At 42.3% G+C, this 26850-nt stretch overlaps 1 long non-coding RNA gene across 2 annotated transcripts in view; it reads right to left on the bottom strand.

The window, feature by feature from the left end:
• The window catches only part of LOC308610052, a 1140458-nt gene that overhangs the window by 46160 nt on the left and 1067448 nt on the right, over window positions 1-26850 (bottom strand). The window contains exon 4 of one of the 2 annotated variants that reach the window (XR_014014395.1): window positions 9887-10426. The exons of the other annotated variant lie outside the window; for it this stretch is intronic. This is a non-coding gene — a long non-coding RNA (uncharacterized lncRNA). Of the gene's footprint in view, window positions 1-9886; window positions 10427-26850 lie in introns of those variants that run through there. 2 annotated transcript variants of the gene reach the window in all.

Genomic DNA, 26850 nt, shown 5'->3' on the forward strand with positions numbered 1-26850 from the left:
ATAGTAAAAATGGCAAATGCTTACAGTGCTTGTTATGTAAACAAGCTATAAGCACCATTTTGTACATAAGAAAGAGAAACATGAGAAACAGAGAGGTTAAGTAACTTGCCCAAAGTCACAAAGCTACAATTAAGTGGAGGGGCTGGGACAAATCAAGGCCATGTGGCTCCTGAGTTGATGTCTTTCCCAGCAACTCTCAGCCTGTCAGAACAGCATAGATAGCTCTGAAAGGATACACATCCTGGTATGAGTTAGGGAGGTGAGGAGTGAAGACTCCATTTTACTTTTACGCTTCCTATTGTTTAATAGTCTTCAATAAGAATGTATATTTTTTTCACTTTGTTTTAAAACTTATCATACCGGGGCTTCCCTGGTGGCGCAGTGGTTGAGAATCTGCCTGCTAATGCAGGGGACACGGGTTCGAGCCATGGTCTGGGAGGATCCCACATGCCGCGGAGCAACTAGGCCCGTGAGCCACAACTACTGAGCCTGCGCGTCTGGAGCCTGTGCTCCCCAACAAGAGAGGCCGCGATAGTGAGAGGCCCGCGCACCGCGATGAAAAGTAGCCCCCGCTTGCCACAACTAGAGAAAGCCCTCGCACAGAAACGAAGACCCAACACAGCAAAAATAAATCAATTAATTAATTAAAAATTTTGTTAAAAAAATTATGATACCATAAAATTGGCTCATTTTTGAGGTACACTTTTATAAATTATAGCACATGTATGGGTTCATGTAACCATCAGCACAGTCAGGATACAGAGCAGTTTCATTACACCCAAAAAAACTCCCCATTGCTCTCACTTTATAGTCACACACTCTCTTGGCCTCAAACCCCTAGCAACCACTGACCTACTCCCCATCACTATACGGATGACCCTTGAACAACATGGGTTTGAATGGCGCAGGTCCACTTATATAGGACTATTTTTTCAATGGTAAATTCTACAGTACTACACGATCCAAGGTTGGTTGAATCTGCCAATGCAAAACCATGGATGAGGAAGGCTAACTCTAAAGTCATATTCTGATTTTTGACTTGTGAGGGGTTGGCATTCCTAATTCCCATATTATTCAAGGGTCAACTGTAGTTCTGATTCCTTGAGAAAATCATGCTCTATGTAGTCTTTTGAGGTTAGCTTCTTTCACTCAGCATAGTGCCTTTGAGATTATCCAAGTTGTTATGTGCATCAAAAATTTGTTCTTTATACTGCTGAGTAGAATTCCATCACATGAATGCAGCAGTCTGTTTATTCACTTGCCCACTGAAGCCCACATTTAGGCTGTTTCTAGTTTAGGGTGACTATGAATAGAGCTACTCTAAGCATTTGTGTAGAGTTTTTATATCAACACGAATCTTCATTCCTCTTGGGCAAATACCTAGGAGTGTGCTTGCAGAGTCTTATGATAAGTATCTGTTTACCTTTATATGAAACTGTCAAGCCGTTTTCTAGTGTTGCTGTACAATTTTGCATTCTCACCAGCAATGGATGACAGTTCCTGTTGCTCTACATTCTCACCAGCATTTGGTATTTTTAATATTTTAATTTTAGCCATTCTCATAGGTGTGTAGTAAGAATATATCACTTAAATTGTTAAAAAAAAGGAAAAGAATTGAACAACATTGGCAAGTATAAAACAAATAGGTTATCTCCTAAGCTGACGGTGGGAAGAAATACAAATAACTGTTTTGGAAAATTCCATTCATCCATTAAATATTTCTTGAGCACCCAATATATGTGTCTGCTGGTCTCCTCACAGGCATGTTTCAAAGCCTTAGGAATGTTCATGTACTTTATGAGTTTACTTTTCATTTTGTCATCCCTATTTTCTATTTACTTATAATACCCACAGTTTCTGTCACACAACACAAATTTAGTTTTAAAAAAGTAGAGTTAAAAAAAGATAACATATTTAAATTAATTATTATTTATATTAATAATATGGTATTTGGGAAAACATCGTCCTCTACAGTTACACAAGATAAAAGGAAGTCCAGATAGAGTGTACTCAGCTATAGAACTTTACCTGTTTGTTCCACCCTGAATCTATCTATGTCTTGTCATCTATCAAAAGCACCGTAACAGGTAGAAGAGTTAGTTTATTCCCTACAAATGCCTTGCGAATGCTTGGCAATGAGAAATTAATTAGAGAAGATATAAGGGCCAATTGATTTTCTGGCCGCCAACTGTCCACTTTGCGGATTATTTATGGAAGCCAGAAGATAGAAAAAAGGCAAACACGTGTGCCTGGGCTGGAAGGCAGCAAGGGGCTGCCCAGGAATTCAATTACAGTAATCCCTGCTGGCTCAGGACTTCCTTGCATCTTTGCCATGTCCTCCTCACCAAACCTGGGCCACCTGGGCCAAGAGACAGTGTAATGCATTAGCGTCCCAAAGACCTCTTTCTCCTGGTTTTGTATAGATTGTCAACATCTTCAGTAGTACAGAGAGAGATGTGAGAAAGTCCATTTTGAAAATAAAAATTCATATTACGAAAAGGCTGACCGGGCTTCCCTAGTGGCACAGTCTGCCTGCCGATGCAGGGGACACTGGTTCGTGCCCCGGTCCGGGAAGATCCCACATGCCGCGGAGCGGCTAGGCCCGTGAGCCATGGTCGCTGAGCCTGTGCGTCCGGAGCCTGTGCTCTGCAACGGGAGAGGCCACAAGAGTGAGAGGCCCGCGTACCACAAAAAAAAAAAAAAAAAAAAAAAAAAAGGCTGACCAACATGGCCCCAGACCGAAGGAAAAAAATCAAGAAAAGAAATTATTCTCAGAAATTACATTTACCCAAGTAAAGTATATTCAGGGAAAGACCTGCATGTCTCCCCAGGGTAGTCTCGTGTTGGTCCCTGACCCCAATTCTCCTAAACCAGGGGAAATTTAACTAATCGGTTAGAAATGCTTTTCATAATTCCTTTGTGTAGGGTCCTAATCACAGAGGCCTAGAATTTTAAGTTGGTTGAATATGTGATTTTATATTTTAGTTCAGATTTCATAGATGGGACACAGAGGCTTCGAGAAGGGGGCTGACAGCAACGTCAGAGCAGAACCACGACCAGAAGGAAAAGTTGTCAGATATCCGGTCTGTAACATGGGTCAAACTTATTTACTTTCCATCACTGTCCTGCCTCTTCAAGGAGAGCTATTCAAATGCATTGCTTTTGGAGATTCTTGCCATCACCTATGACAAATGGTGTTTATAATGACATTTCCTTGCAGAAATGCCCCTCAAGAAAGCAGAAGGAGCAGGAAGAGGAAAATCTTCCAAATGCACGTGAAAAACTACTGCAAAGTAGTTGAGAAAAACATTTTTTCACTCAAGTAGGTTTTAAGCACAAATAGCTCATTCTTAATGAGATCCAGCTGATCCTAAACATTTTACAATTTCACTACATCATTTTCTAGCATTCCTGTCACATGGATCAAGATGCATAATACAGCTACAAATTAAGTTCAATTCCTCAGTCAATTTTTAAAGGAGTGAAATTCAGCCACAATACTTCAGCTATCACTATTTATCCAAGAACTACTGGTATGGACTTGGCCTTCCATGTACTTTCTATGAGTAAGGATAGAAAGGACCCAAGAAAATGAAAGAGATTTCTGGAAGCAAAGGTAAGTAATGGATTTTCCATTTCCAGGGAGTTCATTCCTTAGGTATATAAGAATACATTTAAGTTATGACTACTCAAAATCCTATCTGATTTTTGTGTTATTATCCATATTTAAGGTCTGGAGCATCTAAAAATAGTATGTCTAACTGAGGTGACCTGTCCTAGCAGAGTGATTGCCAGTGCTGGTTAAATCCTCCTGGTTCAGCTGCCTCTCCTTAAGTATCTGAATGGATACTTTTATTTCAAGACTTTATAATAATCACAACTAATAATTATTAAGCCCTAACTAGATGTCAGGTGCTCTTTTAAGCAAATAACATGTACTAATTCATTTAACTCTCAAACAAACCTCTGAGGTGAGTACTACTCTTATCCCCATTTTAAAGCTGAAGAAACAGGCAAGTGAGGCTAAGATACAGGTGGTCAAAGTCACACGGCAGATAAAAGCTGGGAAATGAACCCACGCTTGTGAAGAAACAAAACCTATTTACGAACAAATTATGTAGAGTTTATTCAAGAGTTAATTTAAGTGCACATGGGAATAGATAAGGATATGCAGTAAATTACTAAGAATTAACGTGGATGACCATGGTCTGGGTTTATTGTTAACTCCACCTCACTACAAAAGCTATGAGCAAAAATTGATTAGAAGCAGATCTTTATCCTGGACCACACCCCTGTCTTGCTGCCTGGTGCTGAGTGTCCCTTCTGCTTCCAGTAGCTCCACGTCTCACACTCAGCCATGCTGCCCTTGTTTGGATCATTCGGTGCCTTTTTTCATAGCAAGTAAATATACTGCAAAGAGTTTTAACTCCTTTCTACTACTGCACCATTTCAGTCCTTAAATCAGAGAGCTTTCTTGCCTTAACTCTAAAAATTTCTTGTCCATGACACAAATGAACATATCTACGAAACAGAGACTCACAGACAGAGAACAGACTTGTGGTTGCCAAAGGGGAGTGGAGGTAGGGGAGGGAAGTACTGAGAGTTTAGGATTAGCAGGTACAAACTAGTATATACAGAATGGATAAACAACAAGGTCCTACTGTATAGCACAGGGAACTATATTCTATATCCTGTGATAGGGACTTCCCCGGTGGCACAGTGGTTAAGAATCCGCCTGGGGGATTCAATGCAGGGGACATGGGTTCGAGCCCTGGTCCAGGAAGATCCCACATGCCGCGGGGCAACTAAGCCCGTGCACCACAACTTCTGAGCCTGTGCTCTAGAGCCCGCGAGCCAGAACTACTGAGCCTGTGTGCCTAGAGCCTGTGCTCCGCAACAAGCCACCACAATGAGAAGCCCATGCACCGCAACAAAGAGTAGCCCCTGCTCACCACAACTAGAGAAAGCCCGCACACAGCAACGAAGACTCAATGCAGCCAAAAATTTAAAAAAAACTAAATAAAATAAAATTTATTTTTAAAAATCCTGTGATAAACCATAATGGAAAAGAATAGATATATGTATAACTGAGTCACTGCTGTACAGCAGAAATTAACACAACATTGTAAGTCAACTACACTTAAATAAAATTTTAAAAATTAAAGATTTCCTGTGAATTTCTATTTCTCTAGCTATTTGTTGCTATCTTCACCAGCACTGATTGTGTAATTCCTTCCACTGGCATGCCCTCTGCAAATGCCTTCTGAGAAGCTGTGGATATCCTCTGAATTGTATAGGTCGCCCTGGCTTTGATAGCACTTAGATGGGCATCTATAGGGCTGCCCATAGATCAAGAGTTTTTTAAACTGGAATGTTCATATGAATCACCTGCAGATCACGTTAAAAGGCAGACTCTGACTCAGTATTCTGGGGTAAGGCCTGAGATTCTGCATTTCTAACAGGTGATTTCTTCCAGGTGACATTTATGCTGCTTCAAAGACCACACTACAAGCAAGGACCTCACAGGCTTTTCTCTTCTTTATCAGTTTCTTTTATCCCACTATTACTGCCCCAGTATCCTTCTTCCATCTCCTGCTTTAGCCGCAACAGCTGGGTTATAGTATTTTCACATGCAACAGATGTTGTCTCATCAGAGTTTTTTTTCCTGTTTCTATGGTCACCAACATGTATGTTTCTCTGTTCCCCTAAGAATATAATTGACCAAATAATCTAGAAATTTTCTCAAGGTAGTAATTCAGGGCAACTGAAAGAGTGAGGGAAAACATCACCAGTATTACCCTTAGAAATATTTAATGCATAAATGGATAGGCTTTGAAGTTACCCTCTTCTTAGCTCATATTTATTCTCTTCTAGCAGATGAAAGTCTAACTTAGGAGGAAATGGAAAAGAGATGAGGAGGGCTTTGCCCAAGAGAGCTTTCATCAGTAAAGTACCAAAGTAATTACTGCACCTGACAAATTTCTACTCCTTGTTTTAACCCAGTTTTAATAAAAGAAAGATTCAACAGTGGTTTATATTACCTGGCATTGCCTTTAATTTCATCAAGCTCCAATATGAAGACTTGCCACGTTTACACTAAACTGCTTTTTCTCCTGAAGTTCATTTGTGAAGGCAGCTGCTGGGGCTTTAATCAGCTTTTCTTCAATCTTTCATTTCTAACACACTGTGAGTGATAATGGCTCTCCCAGGCGCCCCCCTGCAAACTAGGCAAATTCTCCTTCACGTCACTCCCAGGTAGTCAGTGGTAGAGAAAGCATCTACTAATTAAGAACTGAAAGGCCATTTCAAATGATCTGGCTATGAAGACTTAGCATTTCACATTCACGGTGGGCCACATCCAAACGTAAGGTCCTCCGACCTGCTGGACCAGATTATATTTCTCCGAGCTTAGGAACAGCAGGCAAACTCTTGGCATTTCAGAAGTTCTGTTGAAATCTAGGGTAATAACATGCTGCTCATGTTTGAGAGCACAAAGCCCTTAGAATAACCTTGTCAGTATTAAGCAGATCACAGGAGTTCAAATCTCAATCATGGAGGCCCTACTGTGTCAAGGAGCACTTTGGAAAACCTTCACAATGTTTTACGCCGCCAGGATAATTCTTTTAGCATTGATACTACTTAAAAAGTTCCTTTCATGGGCTTCCCTGGTGGCGCAGTGGTTGGGAGTTCGCCTGCCGATGCAGAGGACGTGGGTTTGTGCCCCGGTCCGGGAGGATCCCACATGCCTCGGAGCGGCTGGGACCGTGAGCCATGGCCGCTGAGCCTGCGCGTCCGGAGACTGTGCTCCGCGGCGGAGAAGCCGCGGCAGTGAGAGGCCCGCGTACCGCAAAAAAAAAAAAAAAAAAAAAAAAGTTCGTTTCCTATGACTTTCTCTAAAAAGCTGTAGGCAGCAAGCTGTCGCATGATTTGAAGAGTGTTTAAAATTCAGTCTAGAAAAGTTCCGGTTCAAGATGGCAACATAAGAAAATCCTGAACTCACCTCCTCCCACAGACACAGAGTCTACAGCTACATACGGAAAATTTTTCTCTTAAGAAAACCTAGGGCTTCCCTGGTGGCGCAGTTGAGAGTCCGCGTGCCGATGAGGGGGACGCGGGTTTGTGCCCCGGCGAGGGAGGATCCCACATGCCGCAGATCGGCTGGGCCCGTGAGCCATGGCCGCTGAGCCTGCGCGTCTGGAGCCTGTGCTCCACAACGGGAGAGGCCACAACAGTGAGAGGCCCGTGTACCGCAAAAAAAAAAAAGAAAGAAAGAAAGAAAGAAAACCTAAAGTCCAAGTCCGGCTGAATGACCACTACACATCTGGCAAACAAGAAGGAAACCACATGGAAACGGGCATACAATCTCGATATAAACGCCACCCCCAGCTCACCCCAGTGAGCCACAACCAGGAGAAAACTCAAAACCCGGAGCTTCTCCCCAAGAAGGAAAGAGTTTGAACCCCACATTGGACACCTCACCTTTTAGGACCTGCACCTGAGAGACGAGCCCCCAAAAGCCCTAACTTGGAAAACCAACAGGGCTCACATCTTCAGACGCAGAGCTGTAGCTATCTGAGAGCCAGCTCTTAAAGCGGCCCTGTGCTCAGATGTACCCGCCCCCGGGCCCAGCTCAGAGGCAGCCAATCAAGCCCTGATTTAACGTGAAGGAGGCTCACCTGCTTATATTAGTGTTGACCTGAGGGGCAGGCATCTAATTTAACACACACCTCTAGAAGCCTGCTGGAACAGTCTCCAGGGATGGAGCCTGGTGGGGCCATCTTCGCACTCTCCCTTTGCTGTGCTCCAGAGCACCAGTATCTTCTCCCAGAAGGAGCTCTTTCCATGTGCCTGGTGCCCAGATCTCTGTGGCTGCCACCTGGGGCGGGGGATACCTCTTGACCACCTGGCTCTGGAGGCAAGTGGAGCTTGCATTCCTGGTCCCCTGGGACTGTAAAAATCAGTGTCACCCAGAAAGGAGCTCATACCCCAATTTTTGCAGCTGATGCCAGAGTACACATCTCCATCACCTGGCTCTGGCAGGCAGTGGCGCTTACACTTGTGGGTCTCACACAACCAAAGGAGAAAGAATTCTTAAGCAGCTACCACCCCCGGGGCACAGCAAGAGGCAACAGACCCAGAAGCCTATCTTTCTGTGAGGAAGACCTATTAGCTTATCATCATGGCTGTGGCCTGAGGGGCAAGCTTCTAATTAAACACACATCTAGGGGTTGACTGTAATCCTTTTCAGAGGCCTTGGAGGGCAGGCACTGTCTTCATGCTCTCCCTCTGCTGCCCTCCAGAGAGCTGGTGTCTCCTGGAAGGAAGCTTTACACTTGGCTACTGCCTTGGTTTTTGTATCTGGCGCCCCAGTTTTTGCAGTTGCTGCCTAGGGGATGCCCCTTGATTGCCTGGCTCTGGTGGACAGGGGGACTTGCATTTGTGGATCCTACGGGACTGTAGCAAATCAGAGAGATGGTTCTTGGCAGGCTGCCAGCCCAGGGACTGAGCCGGAGGCAGACTGATGCACATACCCCAGTCATCTGTGAAGGAGGCTGCTTGGCTTATCCTGGAGCTCCAGCCTGAGGGGCAGGCTTCAGGTTCAGCACACATGTAGTGGATTACGGAGCTGCTCTCCGTAATTACGGAATGAGGAATGCAGGCTGTGGATGCCATCTTGGCACTCTCCCTCTGCCTCGTTCCAGTTCACCAGTATCTCCCAGAAAGAGCTTATATACTTGTTTGGAGCCCTGATTTTTGTGACTGCCAGGTCACCTGGCCAGCAGAGCTTACACTTATGGTCCTACAAAACATGTATCTGTGTACATTTTCATACTTTAAAAAGCCACTGCCTGAGGGTCTGGCTTCTAAACAGCCTGAATCTAGGGGCTGAGATCCTCCCATTAGGGATGCTGACAGGTCTTGGCACACTCTCAATTACTGGGAGTTATTAAAAATGTAATGGGCTGCTTGCATAAGCACAAAGGTTTGAGAGACAAAAAAGCATTGGGGCAGGGTTGAACAACAAGCTTCATCTCCTACACAAGGCCACTCCTTCAAGGCTGAGAGAGGCGATTGTTTCATCTACTGTACAGAAACCAAAACAGAGGGTCAAGAAAATGAAGAAACAGAGGTGTATGTTCCAAATGAAAGAACAAGATAAAACCTCAGGGAAAAAAAAAAAAGCCTTAATGAAATGGAGGTAATAGGAGAAGAACAACAGGATAAGCATCTCCAAATAAGGGGTGAAAGTGACAGTGGCCAGCTGATAAGAACCATCCTTCCTGACAATTTCCTCTTTATCCCCATCTGGAATGTGGGTAGTCAATGTCCTGGGAGAGAACTGGACCTGGGACAGGATTATAAGGGAGGATCCTGGGACAATGAAAAACCCCGATCAAACTTCTACTTCTTTGAGACCAGCTTGAGGTATCATCTGGTCTGCTTTCCTGGGGGCTCTCTGGCTTCCACAAAGGAGAGCCAGGTGTGTCATAAGGCGGAGTGGAGGGGAGTTTTATAACGATAAAGGAGTCACTCCAACAAGAGGATATAACATATGTAAATATATATGCACCCAACACAGAAGCACTTAAATATATAAAGCAAACATTAACAGACCTAAAGAGAGAAACAGACAGCAATACCATAGTAGGGAATTTTAAAACCCCACTTGCATCAATGGATAGATCATTCACACAGAAAATCGATAAGGGAACATCAGCCTTAAATGACACATTAGACCAAATGAACTTAACAGGTATATATAGAAAATTCCATACAAAAGCAACACAAATACACACTCTTCTCAAGTACACATGAAACATTTTCCAGGATAGAGAATATGTTAGGCCAAAAAACAAGTCTTTTTTAATTAATTTATTTTATTTTATTTATTTATTTTTGGCTGTGTTGGGTCTTCGTTTCTGTGCGAGGGCTTTCTCTAGTTGCGGCGAGCAGGGCCCACTCTTCATCGCGGTGCACAGGCCTCTCACTGTCGCGGCCCCTCTTGTTGCGGAGCACAGGCTCCAGACACGCAGGCTCAGTAGTTGTGGCTCACAGGCCTAGTTGCTCCGCGGCATGTGGGATCTTCCCAGAGCAGGGCTCGAACCCGTGTCCCCTGCATTGGCAGGCAGATTCTCAACCACTGTGCCACCAGGGAAGCCCCCCAAAAACAAGTCTTAATAAATTTAAGAGGACTGGAATCATATCAAGTACCTTTTTTCCAGGTACAATGGTATGAAACCAAAATTAATTACATGAAGGAAGCTGGAAAATTCAAAACTATGTGGCGATTAAACAACATGCTACTACAACACCAATGGGTCGGGGCTCCGGCTCCGCCTCCCGCTTCAGCTCCAGCTCCTGCTCAGCCCAAAGAGCCTCCACCGGCCTCTGCTTTAGGAAAATCACCCCCTCCTTATGCTTCAGCCTGCAAGGGACCAGAAGACCATAAAGGTTTAGGAATAAAAATGAAACCCAACACCCACAGGAATAAAAGTCTCAATGTCCATCCAGTCATAAAACCCAGTGGAGGTGCTGGGGAAACTGCCCAAAGGAGACAGCATTACAGACAGAAAAGAGAAGGACAACTAAAAAATCCACCTACTGGGAAACGCTTGTAAAAATCGGCTCTTTTTAGAGTTGCGAAAACTAGCCTAGTGCTAGTGAGAGAGGAGGCCACCAGCTGAGATGTCGGGCAAGTGCTACCAGACTCCATCAGTCCACAGGTCTCTCCCCCAACACCCGCAGCAGGCAAGGTGCTTCTCCTCCCTCCTGCTTGGCCTGACGGAACCCTGTTTCTCTCAACGGTCATTTTGGGGGGTTGATTACAAAGCACACGTCATGGATTCTAGATTTTTAAACGTTAAAAACTTTCCCCTAAGAGAGAACAACAGACCTTAAAGATGATCTCTTTTCACTCTTTTGATTTAATCATATATACCTTTTGACATTTCTCAAGAAAGAGCCTACAGACCAGATATTGTGTCAGGCCTATCTTTCCACGTAGCGTCGAATTGGATTCAATCAGCAGCCGAGTTTGTCATCCTAACAACATCCTGTGGAGTTAGAAGCTCACAATTACAAAGTGCTTCCACATCAGTGATATCGTTTGCTTCTCACAGTAAACCTTAAGGAAGGGAAGGGAGGTAATGTTACCCCCACTGTACAGATCAGTAAATTGAGACCTACTGCCACTTTGCCTGGCTTATTGGACAAGACAGCAGCTTCCTTGGAAGGCACAGAGGGACTGACTCTGAGGGGGGCGCATAGGAAAGTTTCAGGTCGTGGCAGCAACGTGTCTCTGCAAAACAGGATCCTGAAAAGGGGGTTTTCGGGTAAGGATGTGGTAATGAAATACTAGAGCGGGAAGACAAACACTACTTAGGTCACGCTGTTGCCTACGGAGAGCTCTGGGTGAATGGCTTCCTTCCCTAACTCTCTGCTTTCTCAGTCCTATCCATTCTTCAAAGCCAAACCCAAATCCCACAGATCCAGGAGCCGTTCTTGAGTATCTAGCACAGAGAAACCATAATAACGACACCTTAAGATTTCCATGTGCCTTAGCTCCTTACATCATGATAAGCTTTCGAGGTAGGCTTCGTAGTCCGTTTTACAAATGAGGAAAGTGAAGCTCACAGGGGTTCAGTAACTTTTCAAGCTGACACAGCTAATAAGCAGCAAAGTCTGGATTTCAAACTCCATCACATCACAGCGGCCTCACCTTCCTGTACATGTATCACACCTTGTATATTGCCTGCCCACGTGTCCCTTACTTCATCAGCCTTTTGTTGTAAGTTCTTTGAGGGCAGAGAGCAAGCCTTATACTTCTTTGTAACCACCCCTCCCGTACTTAGCAGAGCCCCATGTACACAGTAGGTTCTCAAGAAGCATCATATGTTAAATATCTATTGGGTAGGAACAGTAGTTACGGGATTTTTTTGGTACTCTGAATGTCAGGGTCTCTGCTGTATATAATTAAAACAAGAGTGAACATGGGAAAAAAAGAACAAAACAACCAATGGGTCAAAGAAGAAATCAAGAGAGAAATTTAAAAATACCTTGAGACAAACAAAAATGGAAATATGCCAAAATTTGGGGGATGCAGTAAAAGCAGTTGTAAGAGAGAAGTTCATAACAATAAATACCTACCTCAAGAAACTTTACACTTCAAGGAAGTAGAAAAAGAAGAACAAATGAAGCTCAAAGTTAGTAGAAGTAAGGAAATCACAAAGATTACAGCAGAAACAGAGACCAAAAAGACAATACAGAAGTTCAGTGAAACGTAGAGCTGGTTCTTTGAAACGATAAACAAAATTGACAAGTCTTTAGCTAGAGTTACCAAGAAGAAAAGGGAGGACTCAAATAAATAAAACAGAAGTAGAAGAGGAAATATCACAAATGGTACAACATAAATACAAAGGATCATAAGAGACTACTATGAAAAATTATACACCAAGAAATTGGACAACCTAGAAGAAATAAAAATTCCCAGAAATATACAAGTATGAAGAGAGAATCATGATTAAGTAGAAAATAGGAACAGACCAATTACTAGTAAGAAGACTGAATCAGTAATCTAAAAGGAGGTCAACATCATGAGTCATCAGGGAAACGCAAATCAAAACCACAATGTGATATCACTTCACACCTGTTAGGATGGCTATTATCAACAAGCCAAGAAATAACAAGTATTGGTGAGGATGTGGAGAAAAGGGAACCCTTGTGCACTGTTGGTAAGAATATAGACTGGTGCAGCCACTGTGGAAAACATTATGGAGGTTCTGCAAAAAATGAAAACTATAACTACCATATGACCCAGTAATTCTACTTCTGGGTATTTATCCAAAGAAAACAAAAACACTAACTCAAAAATACATATGCACCCCCATATTCACTACAGCATTATTTTACAATAGCCAAGATATGGAAACAACAGAAGTGTCTATCAATGGATGAATGAATGAAGAATTTTATATACATTATATATACACACACACACATACACACACGATGGAATATTACTCAGCCATAAAAAGAATGAAATCTTGGGCTTCCCTGGTGGTGAAGTGGTTGAGAGTCTGCCTGCCGATGCAGGGGACATGGGTTCGTGCCCCGGTCCGGGAAGATCCCACATGCCGCAGAGCGGCTGGGCCCGTGGGCCACGGCTGCTGGGCCTGTGCATCCGGAGCCTGTGGTCTGCAACGGGAGAGGCCACAACGGTGAGAGGCCCCCGTACCACAAAAAAAAAAAAAAAAAAAAATCTTGCCATTTGCAACAACATGGGTGGGCAGCATGATGCTAAGTGAAATAAGTCAGAAAGAGAATGACAAATACCATTTGACCTCTCTTATATGTGGACCCTAAAACAAACAAACAAAACACAAAACAAGCTCAGATACAGGAAACAGATTAGTGATTGCCAGAGGCAGGGGGTGGGGTAGTAGGAGAAATGAGTGAAGGGAGTACACATTTATTTTTAAATGTTTTTACATTTAAGCAAAGAATCTGTGTTACAGGTCTATGACATAACTTCATTAAAGGAAAGGGGGGAAATTTATCTGAAAATGAGTAGACATTATAAGACTGAGGACTAAAGGAACTATATGAATAAGCACTCTTCTCTTGTTAATAAAGTGGTTTCCCTCACTTCTCAATTCTGATACCCCTATACACGTGTACTGGGTTTGAGCAAGTAATCAAAGAGATGATGAATAATGGTTAAAAAAAAAAAGAAGAGACACATTTTTTAAAAATAAAATACTGTTAATTCTGTGGAGGTTTATTAATAAAAAATAATGTTTAAAGGGGGCAATGTTGCTCATTCTGGTTCTGAATGAGTCCTTCCTCTCTATAAAAAGCAACAAACTTTGTGACTATATAGTGATTGCTCCCTGCCCCCAGGTGCCAGGGTTGGGGGCTGCAGGATTCAGGGCACTGCAGGCCTTTTCTTCTTTGTCACACAGCCTCTCTTGCATCTTCTCTTCCCTCAGTTTCCATTACCTCTCTCTTTCCTGGTTATCTTCACTTTTCTCTAACTGCTCTTTCTCAGGTCCTCTGCCGGCCCCTGGTCTGTTTCCCCAGAGCTTTGTCCTTCACTCTCCCATTGTGCAGATTCCCCAAGGGACATCTTCTAAACCCAAGACGCCCATGTCGTCCACCCTGTATGTTGAAGACCCCTACTTACATCTTCAGGCTGCCCTCTCTGCTGAGCTCCAGAACTGGACCCCAAATATATTTAATCACAGGTGTTTATAAAGTTTCTACTATGTATGACATAACTGGGTAGAGGATATCTCTACCTGTTTAGATAATTCAAATTTGACATATTAGAAACTGAACAGATCATCTTTTCTGTTTCTGAATGGCATCAACAATCACCCAAGCCAGAGAGGGAAAGAGAGAGAGAGAGAGAGAGAGAGAAGGAAGGAGAAGGAGGGAGATGGAGGGAGGGAGGAAGGAAGGAAGGAGGAAGGAGAGGAGGGAGGGAGTGAAGAAGGAAGGGGAAAGGGGGAGGGAGGGAGGGAAAGAAAGGAAGCAAGCTCAGTGCTCAGCCTAGTTCGTGGTCAAGAAGTTACAAAGTTTATACTGCGGAAGTATAAGTCAGTAATTGAAATGCAATTGAGATATGGCATCCGTGATGTCTATGGAATAAAAACACTCAAAAGTACCTAATTCCAAAAATGCTAGGACATTTCTAACATAGAAGTGTATTTTATATGTTCTCATAGGACTGCTTTAAGGATTGTGGCTAACTTAAGTCTTCTATACCAGGAAGCTGACCAGATTCCCCAAGGAAATGCCTTGGACCTCCACACCCAAAGCACTGGGTTCAGAGCACTGCACACTAAAGAAATGACTCCCACCAAATGCTCATTCCTGACCAGGCAAAAAATAACTCTCCCTATTCCTGAGGTCTGATAGCAGGTGTTTCAGTGAAATGCCAAAGAATGAGCCAGGAAAGAGACACATCATATTCAAAAAAGCCTGTGCCAGCAAGGAGAGCGGGGGCAGGAGATGGCAGTAAACTGGGGACTTACAGGAACAAAGAACACAGAGACAGAGCAGGTGTGGTAGGGAGATGCTTTCCTGAGATCCGTGACCTTCCTTTGACCACACACATCAGAGAACTGTTCAGATGAGGTCAAGAAACTCAACAGTTGGTATTCAACGTACCAACTTGGCCAAATGCATCTGTCAGTGTGACCTGAATTGCCTTGGGTTTCACCTATTTGTGGGCGTAAATAGAGTTCGAGAAATGGTATCAAGCAAAAATTTCCTGGTTTATAGTTCTGTCTTGTTGTAGCATTTTGGTCCCTAAGTACACACACACTGAGCATCCTCAGAGGTGTTTGCATGGGTTTCAAAAACATGTTCCATTTGTTCTTCCACTTTGGCAGCCACTGGAATGTCAGGTGTCAGCTAAGGTATCCGAGGATGGCTCTGTCACACTGACACTGCTGTGTGCCCTCCATGAAAGAGCCATATTTTCTAGTCTGCCAGGAAACCTGGAAGAGTGGTTCACGCCCTGAAGATGGCAGGGCAGCCCTGTGCGCCTTTCACTCTCCTTAGGGCCGTGCTCCATGTAGAAACACAGAGATGCTCCTCTTTCTTTGGGACACAAACCTAGTGCAAGGGGCTGAACAGAGGAATAATACCTTCTTGCCTCCTTCATTTCTCCATCTCTGCATCCAAGTATTTGAATCAAAATTATTCCAAAATTCAAACTATTTTGTGAAATGCTTATATGTCATGTTGGGCCTGATACTTATAAAGTGGATAAAAGGTCTCTTCTAAGAGCTTCAGGGTTGAGAGAGAGCACCAGAATGGTAAGTCCGCTATAGACGCAGCGACTACGTTTTCAAGGTTTAGTGGACAGTTCCTATTTCAAGTAGTCTGCTCCATAAATACACTTGTCTTCAGACAATGTGAAAATAAAATGACTGGAATACTGTGGAGCAAGGAGTACAGTAAGGCGCAGCAGGGTTTCATGAATTAACTATGCAGTAAGGACCTAGAGGTTTTTTTAACCATTTTTCTTTTCCTTTCCATATATGAAAATAAATTGCTAAAGAAGATGAACTTCTGGGACTTCCCTGGTGGCACAGTGTTTAAGAATCCACCTGCCAATGCAGGGTACATGGGCTCGAGCCCTGGTCCGGGAAGATCCCACATGCCACGGAGCAACTAAGCCCGTGTGTCATAACTGCTGAGCTTGTACTCTAGAGCCCGCGAGCCACAACTACTGAGCCTGCGTGCTGCAACTAATGAAGCCCGCACGCCTAGAGCCTGTGCTCTGCAACAAGAGAAGCCACCACAATGAGAAGCCCGTGTACCACAATGAAGAGTAGCCCCCACTCGCCGCAACTAAAGAAAAGCCCGCACGCAGCAATGGAGACCCAACGCAGCCAAAGATAAACAAACATTTTTTAAAAATCAAAAATAAATGTGAAAATGTTTTCTTTTGCTGTAATAGTAAAATAATGCATTTTCTCAATCTGCTGTTGTTCTTTTTAAAAAGTTGGTTTTGCTACTCTTTTTTTTTTTTTTTTTACAAATAGAAGTTTCAAATTTTATGTAGTCTGAACAGTTGGTCTTTTGTTTTATGATTTCTTAAAAGGATTTTAAGCTTAGGAAGTCATCCTTGGTTTTAAATTCACAGATCTAATACCTTGTTTGAGCAGGCATTTGGAAAAGATGTTTTAAAAATATTTAACTTTTTAATATATCTGGGATTTATTTTGTTATACACTATGAAAGATGGGTCTAAATTAATTTTATTTCCCTTAAATTCCTACCCAGTTATTCCTGTACAAGTTAATGAATAGTTCTTCCTTTCTGGTGATGTCACTTTTGTTTCCTAGCCAATTCTTGTATGGAAAAAAATCAATTCTGGACTGTCTAGTGTGTGTTCTATATCTTTATATTTTTCCTTCTTTCTGTAGTGTCTTATTTTAATTATCATAGCCTTATTTTTTTTCACCATAGAGTGTTTATTTTCCATATAAAAGGGCAGAAGCTAACATGTGAGCAAAAGGGTAAAAAGCGTGGAGCTCGTGTGGGAGACCATGACAGGTGACTTGAGGCTGAGGGTGGTGAAGGCTGGTCCAGGGGGAGAATTGGAGGTTGGGATGAAGAGATGGGGTCAGATCCAGGCCCTGTCCTTCAGGCAGACCATGAGACATGTTGATGCCAAAATTTATGGGATATAGCAAAAGCAGTTTTAAAAGAGACTTCTCACAAAAAATGCTTACTGGTCTTGGAGAGTTTCCCAGAGAGGCATGGGGTGAGGGATGGTGACGACTGCTGTTCACCCTGGGGACAGAGTCAACTGGCGGCAGCCACCGTTGGCGCTCTCCCCACCATGTGGACACTGGTGCTGGTGGGCACCACTCCCTCCAGCTCAGCTTTATGCTGTACTTAAATATCTAGTGTGGCTGCCGTTCATATTCTTCATTCAAAAATTTCTTTGATAAACTTATCAATTTTTTCTTCCTGAGAACATCAGAATCTAGTCAGATTCTCCAAATTTTCTTAGAATATTTATTGGACTTTGTAAATCATTATGAGGGTTGTCATGAGTTTGTGTATTATTTATGTATGAATTTACACCCATTTTCAATCAACTTTTGATGTTTGTGACGACAGAACACAGATTAGAGTCAATGAATTAGTCTAAAATAGTAACAAAGACATTTTATCTCAGTTGCCTCCTTCACTTGAGCAATTCATAGCCAAATTAAATTTAATCCCCTTTCATTTTTGCACCTAAATGTCTGGTGGAGACGTAATGCAACAATCAAGGATCCAGTGACTGGCCTCAGGGTGCAGAATAAAAGACACAATGATCAACATTGTCAGTGAATGGATTTGGAAACACTTGAAGGGTAATTCACGTTTCAACTTTTAACTTTCATTTGAATTCGTCAGTATTTCAAATGGAAACCCATGATCCCCTTCTGCAAGAATTTTCACCTTGGGTGTTTACAATTCTTTTCTCTTATTTCCTTTGCCCTCTTCATGCTTGTGGTATCTGTACAGCAAGTTCTCCTGGCCCTAATTCTTAGTACTCTTGAAACTCTCCTGACAGCAGAAAGCAGTGATCAGACAGGTTGAATGATTCAATGGAAATTTAATCGGATCTCATTTTAGCTACGTGTAAGAAGCAACCTGCTGTGAACTAGAATTGTAATGCTGGAAGTTATCTGATTCCTACAGGCCTCTCTTCCTTCTCTGCCCTGGTGAATGACTGCTAAAGGAAGTTAAAGCATGTAAAACATGATAAACATTGATTTCTTGCCTTGGCCATTGAACTGGACATCTTGCCTTCTTGCAGGTAAAACTGAAGAGGAGTATGATAGATTCTAAATTTTATTTATAAGGGTGAAGCTTTTAAATGTACTCACTTAAGTTGCTTCTTGAGGCAGTAATGTCCTATTTCCTTTACATTAGACTTCCAGCTTTGAACCCAGTTTATAAAGCAAAACAAGATGAAACAAAAACCTAGACAAAGCAACCTCTGTCAGTAGAACACTTTAACAAAGACTGATGACCTGAAGAATAGGGTTGACAAGATGCGATTGGTCAGTTCACTGCTCTGAAGGAGAGGCATCCTTTATTTGTGGCTGCCTAGGGAAGGCCAGTTACAACGCAGAAAAGCTAAGAAATGGTAGGAGAAAGTGGAGAAACAAACAGGAAAAGAGTGAAAAACTGCACATAAGAAAAATGGAAGGTATAGAAGAAACAGCAACTTTTACAGTTGATTGTGCCACAGTTCAAGAAGAGTATAGCGACCACTGTTACATTGTTGGCCCCCCGTGATCTCCCAGTATTTGCCTCTGTGTAGTCCTCTTTCTTAGAACCTGAGTTGGGAGTATGACTTATTTTAATTAACTGGAAGTGGCAGAGTCATGCTCTATCAGTTCTTGTTCCAAGCCTTAAGAAGTTCTGCTTTTGTTCTCTTCAGAGCCATGATCTGCTTTATAAGAATGCTGTTAGCCTGCTACAGCTATGTGGAGAGGCTGTCAGAAAAGCCACATAAGAGGGAGAGGCCCTGAGAGACAAGCCTGGCCATCCCAGTGTCTCAGTCAAGCCCAGGCCCCTGCTGACCTGCCAGCTGGATGAATCCACGTGAGTAGCCATCAGTAAGATCAACAGAAGGGTCACCCAGCCAAGCCCAACCCAGATTGCAGAATTATGAGCAAATAAAATGTTCATTGTTTTAAGCCACTAATTTTTGGGGTGGTTTCTTATACAGCAAAATATAGCTCCTGGCATGTTAAAATGAAGTCAGTGATCAAGACGCAGTGACTCTACTCTCTGAGACAGTATTGTGTGGACTGAAGATGCACGTCTGGGACCAAAGCAAGCTTGGTTCAAATCCTTACTTTTTCACTTTTTAGCGCTTATGGCCTTGGGCAAGTTATTTAATCTTTCTGGGGCTCAGTCTTGTTATCTGTGAGTGAGAGAACTATTTCTTCTCTCACAAGATAGTTAAGAAATGAAATGAGTGAAAGTTTGGGGCACAAATTAAGTACTCACCAAATCTTATATTATTTGTTATATTCCATTTCCTTCCTGTCCTTCCCTCACCCCCTGAGGGGATAAAAGTGATCCAAACTACATTAACTCTTTAGGGTAGCCCCGTGACCTGCTAAAGGCAGTTCTGTCATAGGTCAGTTTTGCACTGCATATGTACATTTGGCAAACAATTCTTGTGTTTTTATGAAAAAGAGGTAAACTCCTAAAATACAGGTGATGGATTTTTAAAATGATAGCAGGTTTGTGGGGCACTGCTGGAGACAATGCACATTTGTGTCCATGTCCCAGACCGCCTACACCTGCTCATCTGCAGTATCACAGCTGTTTATTAGACTAAGCTGGGGTCACCAAAGAATACTCAAGTTACATTCAGCTTATTTTATTGCAGAGGGGATGAAGGCACATGCTGTATTTCCATTTGGTTTTCACAAAAATGCATTACTATCTCAATGGTTTGTGAAGTTCACTTAGGCAAAAATTGCAGATTTCGAGGTAGTACTGCATAAACTTTGGTGTTTGTTGAGTCCTTGTCTTCATACTGGAAAGAAGAAAGTCCTATATTGAGTGACTAAATTAGGTGCAGACACCAAGAGAAAACACACACATGCACACACATGAAAGAAAGGATTAAGGGAAAAAGAAATAAACCTGCTCTGGCCTCAGTTTCCAATTTGTAAAATGAGAAAGCCAGACTAGAAGGTTCTCCAAGGTCACTTCCAGCTCTGAGTTTTAGCAGACATCTCAAATTCTGTGCATTTATTAGCCCTTTGTGAGATGAAAAACACAGGTTGTTCTCCAGCAAAACTTTAATTGCAGAGCTTTAATTAGAAAAAAATCAAAATACTCTTTCAGATTATGCTTTTTTAATTTTAGTTTTAATTGTGTTTTTATTGTTTCCATATTATTTTAAAAGAGAGATGAAAGCTGCAGTTTGACAAATTGCTACATCCGTCTGCTTGCCGTACAACTGCCCTAGCAAGTTAACTTAAAACAACTTTCTAAAATGTACTTTTAATGAGAAACTTAGACCCCTGAAATTTGTATAAAACATTTTTTTCCTTCAGACTTCTTATAGGGCTGTAGAGTTTCCATACCTCAGTGCCAAGAGCATGGCAGAGGAATTTCGCTCAGCTTAGTAATTACCTTGTGTTAGTCTAGCTCAAAGTTGTTTTTCTCTTAATGGCTTAAGAGAGCCATTCAAATGCTTTGATTCTAGTAATACAAGTTTTAATGGGCAAGGCAGGTGAATGCCCATGTAATGTTTAGCCTATTAAACTGGCCATATCCAAAGCTTATGCAGAGTAAATTCTTACTAGGGACTCTGAATAAGGGCAGATCAACGTGGACAAAAGCTTGAGAAAATAAGAGAGCTAAAGTAAGTCTGCGAATGTCCTTCCTCTCTCCAACTAAGATCCCGATTATAGTGGACATTTATTTTTGCCTTCTTTCATGGCGAGGGGAGAAGAGCTCCCCAAAGTCTCCCTGTGTGCTTCCAGGATGTTGATTCACCCGCAGGCTTCACAGTGGACCATGTATATGAGACCACGGTTTCTCAGACTATCTGTGGTGAAGGACCAGTTTGCTTCATCTCCCACACCCCCATCCACTGTGGACTGGTACTTGTATAAAATATAGTAAAAATGAATCCCTGGAAAAATGACACACGAACTATGACATACAAAATATAAGCCTCAGTTTTTATTATTAAATTTAATGACTCTCTCAAATTGCAGTACAAGTTTCTAACCATCCTCAGTTTCTATACTTACCTTTTTTTTTTAACATCTTTATTGGAGTATAATTGCTTTACAATGGCGTGTTAGTTTCTGCTGTATAACAAAGTGAATCAGCTATACATATACATATATCCCCATATCTCCTGCCTCTGGCATCTCCCTCCCACCCTCCCTATCCCAACCCTCTAGGTGGCCGCAAAGCACCAAGCTGATCTCCCTGTGCTATGCGGCTGTTTCCCACTAGCTATCTGTTTTACATTTGGTGGTGTATATATGTCCATGCCACTCTCTCACTTCATTCCAGCTTACCCTTCCCCCTCCCCGTGTCCTCAAGTCCATTCTCTGTGTCTTTATTCCTGTCCTGCCCCTAGGTTCTTCAGAACCATTTTTGTTTGTTTAGATTCCATATCTATGTGTTAGCATATGGTATTTGTTTTTCTGACTTACTTCACTCCGTATGACAGACTCTAGGTCCACCCACCTCACTACAAAGAACTCAATTTCGTTTATTTTTATGGCTGATTGTCTAAACTTATCTTGTTGTAGATGGTAACAAACATGTGGAAACAGGCATTGGTCCACGGACCACACTTTGAGTAGCACTGACCTAGACTAGGCCAGTAGTATTCTCTGGTTCCCAGTAATTATTTCATGGGTGTTCTTATGACCTGAGCTGGTCCCAGTCACTTGAATGTTGGGACTTTGGTTGAGAAACTGGGACAACAATTCTGTTTTTCCTGGCTGGATGCCACCTTGGGACTATAAGAGAAGTGGCTTGAGAATGAGTCAACACCACGAAAGCAGAACCAAGAGGTAGCAAGTCAGAAACTGAATCTGCTCCTGTGTTATAGAGAAATAGAAGCCAATAAATTAAAAATTTTGCTCAAGCTAGAATTCATTAGGTTTTCTATCATCTGCAAGAGAAAGAGTCCTATGTGATATAATTTGCATGTTTCCCCCTAACTCTCAGTCACCTTGCCAGTCATCTTTCCAAAACAGAGATCTGGGAAGGCCATTCTTCTGGTTATGAAAACCTTAGCTTCCCACTCCCTTGGTCCAGAGTTCAGGCTTCTTAAACTGTCATTCAAAGTCATTCACAGTTGAGTCCCCTTCTTTCTCAGCCTCATTTTTTTTGCTACTCTCATCCTCAGACACATGCCCAATGCTTTAGTGTGACCACACATGCACTTTTATATATGTAATAGGTTTGCTCATGTTCACTTTGGCTGGATTGCACTTTCTCTTCCCACACCCTCCTCTGATTTTCTAAGAATAGGAACTTGAGAACATAAGGTGTTCATTACTTTTAAATGTTAAGCATTATGCATCACCATCATTCCTGCTGACTCAAGGGCTAATTTTGAGAGTGTTGGCAGGAGGGCAAATTGATGCACCCAGACATTTGACAAAAACTGCATTTAGACTCCAAAGCTTTCATTTCACAGGGAGTCTGACATGGTTATATTACCAAAATCTCAGAAAACAACAAACTTAGACAAAGTGTGACTTTAAGTTATTGCAAAAATGAATAAGCAAGAAATGAAAACATATGTCTGCAGCAAAATGTGTACACAGATGTTCATAGCAGCTTTATTCAAAATAGCTGAAAGTGGAAACAAACCAAATGTTCATCAGCTGATCAGTGTATAAACAAAATGTGGTATATCCATAAAATGAAATATTACTTGCCATGAAAAGAAGTGAAGTGCTGATACATGGAACAACATGGACTAACCTTGAAAACATTATGCTAAGTGAAAGAAGCCAGATAGAAAAGGCCACATATTGTATAATTCCATTTATATGAATGTCTGGAATTGACAAATCTATAGAGAAAGTCGATTCATGGTAAGCTAGGGCTGGGGAGAGTGATGAGATTGAAGGGTGAAGGCTAGGGGGAACAGAGTTTCTTTTCTAGAGTGATGAAAATGTTCCCAAATTGACTGTAGTGATGGATGCACAACATTGTGAATATACTAAAAGTCATTGAACTGTACACTTTTAATGGGTGAATTATATGGTATGTGAATTATGCCTCAACAACGTGTTTTTTTTAAGAAAAAGAGTTTATAGGAGCTTTATTCATAGGTGCCAAAACTGGGAAGCAAGAAGATGTCTAAGGTGAATGGATAAATCAACTGTGGTACATCCAGACAACTGAATAGTATTTATTCAGCACTGAAAAAATGAGCTATTAAGCCATGAAAATACATGCAGGAACCTTAAATGCATATCACTAAGTGAAAGAAGCCAATCTGAAAAGGCTACCTACACACTGTATCATTTCAACTATATGACATTCTGGAAAAGGCAAAACACTGGAGACAGTAAAAAGATTGGTGGTTGCCAGGGGTTAGGGTGGAGGATGCAGTGAAGAGGCAGAGCACAGAGGATTTCCAGGGCAGCGAAACTACTCTGTGTGATACTACAATGGTGGAGACATGTCACTATACACTTGTCTAACTCACGTAAACTATGGGCTCTGGGTGATAATGATGTGTCCATGTAGGTATGATTGTAACAAATGTCCCACTCTGGTGCTGCATTTTTTTTTAAATTTCCTTCCTCCCTCCCTCCCTCCTTCCCTCCCTCCCTTCTTTCCTTTCCTTTCCTTTCCTTTCCTTCCTTTCTGCTGTGTTGGGTCTTCTTTGCTGCGCGCAGGCTTTCTCTAGTTGCAGTGAGCGGGGGCTACCCTTGGTTGCGGTGCATGGGCTTCTCATTGCAGTGGCTTCTCTTGTTGCAGAGCACGGGCTCTAGGTGTGTGGGCTCCAGTAGTTATGGCTTGCGGGCTCAGTAGTTGTGGCTCACAGGCTCTAGAGCACTGCCTCAGTAGTTGTGATGCACAGGCTTAGCTGCTCCGTGGCATGTAGGGTCTTCTTGGTCCAGGGATCGAACCCATGTCCCCTGCATTGGCAGGCGTAACCACTGCACCACCAGGGAAGTCCTGGTGCTGGATGTTGATAGTGGGAGAGGTTGTGTGTGTGTGTGGAGGGGTGTTGGGGGGGGTCAGATGGCATATGGGAGCTCTGTGTTTTCTGCTCAGTTTTGTTGTGAACCTTAAACTGCTCTAAAAATTAAAGTCTAAAGAAAGAAGCAAAGGAGGGTGAGGAGGAAGGGGGTGAGGAACAGGAAGAGGGCCAGGGCAAGGACGGAGAGGAGGAGGAGGTGACCTCACAAGGCCCATCTCAGTTGGCACCACGTCTGAAATTTTCCCTGCCTCTCTCTCATCTCCCTCCTGGCGGAAGAATTAATTGCTCTTTCATCTGTATTTTCATTGTGTTCTTATTCCTACTTCTTTTATAGTTCATATCACTTTATTATACTTGTTTGCAGGCCTTACTTACTGAACTATGACCTGCCTGAGGGCAGAGGCAATGCCTTATTTTCTTGATATTTCTACTAGAAATACTACATGGTAGAGTTCAATGAAAGTGTGGTGTGTGTATGAACGAAGAACATCTTAAAGCGGCAGTGTTCAGTTCAGCTTTAAAGGATTCTACTCTAGAATCTGTTGTTCTTCAGGATCTTTGGTAACCTAAAAAAAGCTCCCTCTATGTGGCTCATCCCTGGGACCGTGGCCAGGATGTGAGCGAGAGCACTGAGGACATGTGACAATCCTAGACGAACGACTTATCCCTACTGAGTCTCCTCCAATAGGCAGCGTAGTATTCTAGTAGAGCTTTTGGAAAATACTCTTTCTTGGGGATAATCTAACCATGTGCAGCCTGAAATCTGGAACCAGACTTCTGTGTAGTGATGAAGGTCAACTGGGAAGATGTCATTGGGTGGAGAGGAGAAGCTCTCACTCTACTGAAAGCCACCACTGCCACCTCAGGATGGCTGCCTGAAATGCTCTGGTGAGAGCTTTATTACAAGGCTCTGGGGTTAGATATATGTAAAATGTGTGACATGTGTTCCTGGGAGGGATGACATTTTAAGCTTTTATTATTCATTTATACCTTACTGAGAATCATATGTAATAGAGTTCTTGAAAGTAGGTTTTAAGAGGGCAATAGAGAAAACTTACCAAGATACTGGTGCTAAGAATGAAAAGGAAAAGGTACCTAAGAGGTGATAGGATGCCAAAAATAGCTTTTCTTTACTTCCCAAATTTGGCCTCACTTAATGGATAAAGTGAATATTCTCAATCACATAACCACTTTAATTTTAGTACCAGGGCATACTTTTTAAGAAGTCACTTATTTATATTGTTTAAAATAGTAGCATGGAGAATGTGGGGAATTTAGTAGGCAGGGCTCTACTACTTACTTGCTGAACCAAATCTAAGGAAGTTTCTTCCCGTCTCTGAACTTCAGTTTTATTTACTGATAAAATGGGCACAATAATACCTGTACTGTTTACATCACAGGATGTTTGTGAAAATGCACTGAGATCGCTGAAAGCAAAATGTTTTATAAATTAGACAAATAAATTTATAATTTATCATTGATGTTAGTCTAGGAAGGATAAGTGCTGTGAACTTCTGCTACTAAATACCAATGGAGTTTATTTGTGGTTGGTACAAAAAGAAAAAAAAAAGCAAAGAAAAGTGCTGTACATTTAGTCCTTTGTTTCTTTCAATTTTGAAGGAGCTCTACCAGGTTCTGAAAAGGAATCTTATTAACATTTTGGGAAAAGCCTTTTTATTGAAACTTCTTGTAAGTTTTACACGCAAGGCACACACATGTATGTAAGGATATCTAGCCAACATGTGCCCTTTTAAAAGAGAAAAGCTCTTCTATAACCATCTTCTCCAAGGATCGTTAATTTGTATCAGAAAATTGGAGAGGCATGCAGGGATACCTTCCTAAGGAGCATAAAATGTCTGAGCAGTTATCACCCATAGCATCTGTCCCTTCTCTGATCTATTCCAGAGATCACTTGCCAATTCACAAATGCCATGGGGGACCTCTCCTGTGCGGTTATGTAACTCTTGACCTGTGTAGGGCTTGCCCCTAAAACTGCACCATGAGGTCCTTAAGGACAGAGCCTGCGACTTACAGGTACTGGTGTCTCCTAGTTTCCAGCAGGAAATATTTATTAAATGAAAACTTGGCTGAGGCTGCATATCAAGGTCAGGAGGAAGTGGTGCCTCTTGGCAGATTTTATCCTCAGGGTAGGTTACCTGTTCCTGCATAATTGAAAGAAGACTCTGTGGGTTTGAAGGCTGTCTAACCCTTTCACAGGAGATCAAGTAACTGTGCTAGGCCATGGGTGTCAAATAAAGGGCATCACACTTTAAGAAAGACATGAGAAATTAGGAGACAGTTCAGAGAACAGCTATCATGAAGATAAAGAGTTTAGAAAGGAAGATGTAGGAAGAGGGGAGGGAAATACTGGGATTATTTAAACCTGACAAGAGGAGCCTGAAAAAAAGCATGGCAGGTAGTTGATTTTCAAACATTTATGGGGATGATTATATAGAGCAGAGCTTCTCAACCTTTGTGGCAAGGCACACTTAAGAAAAGATGATATTTACAGGGCCCACAAGGATAATCAGGTAAGGCTGCTCAAGACTCGATTCTTCTCTAAGGCTTTGACATTCCTGGGTCCCACCGTGCCACCAGAGGACTTAGCA

This window comes from Mesoplodon bidens (assembly GCF_964165515.1).
Source record: "Mesoplodon bidens genome assembly, contig: HAP1_SCAFFOLD_81, whole genome shotgun sequence".
NCBI lineage: Eukaryota > Metazoa > Chordata > Mammalia > Artiodactyla > Ziphiidae > Mesoplodon > Mesoplodon bidens.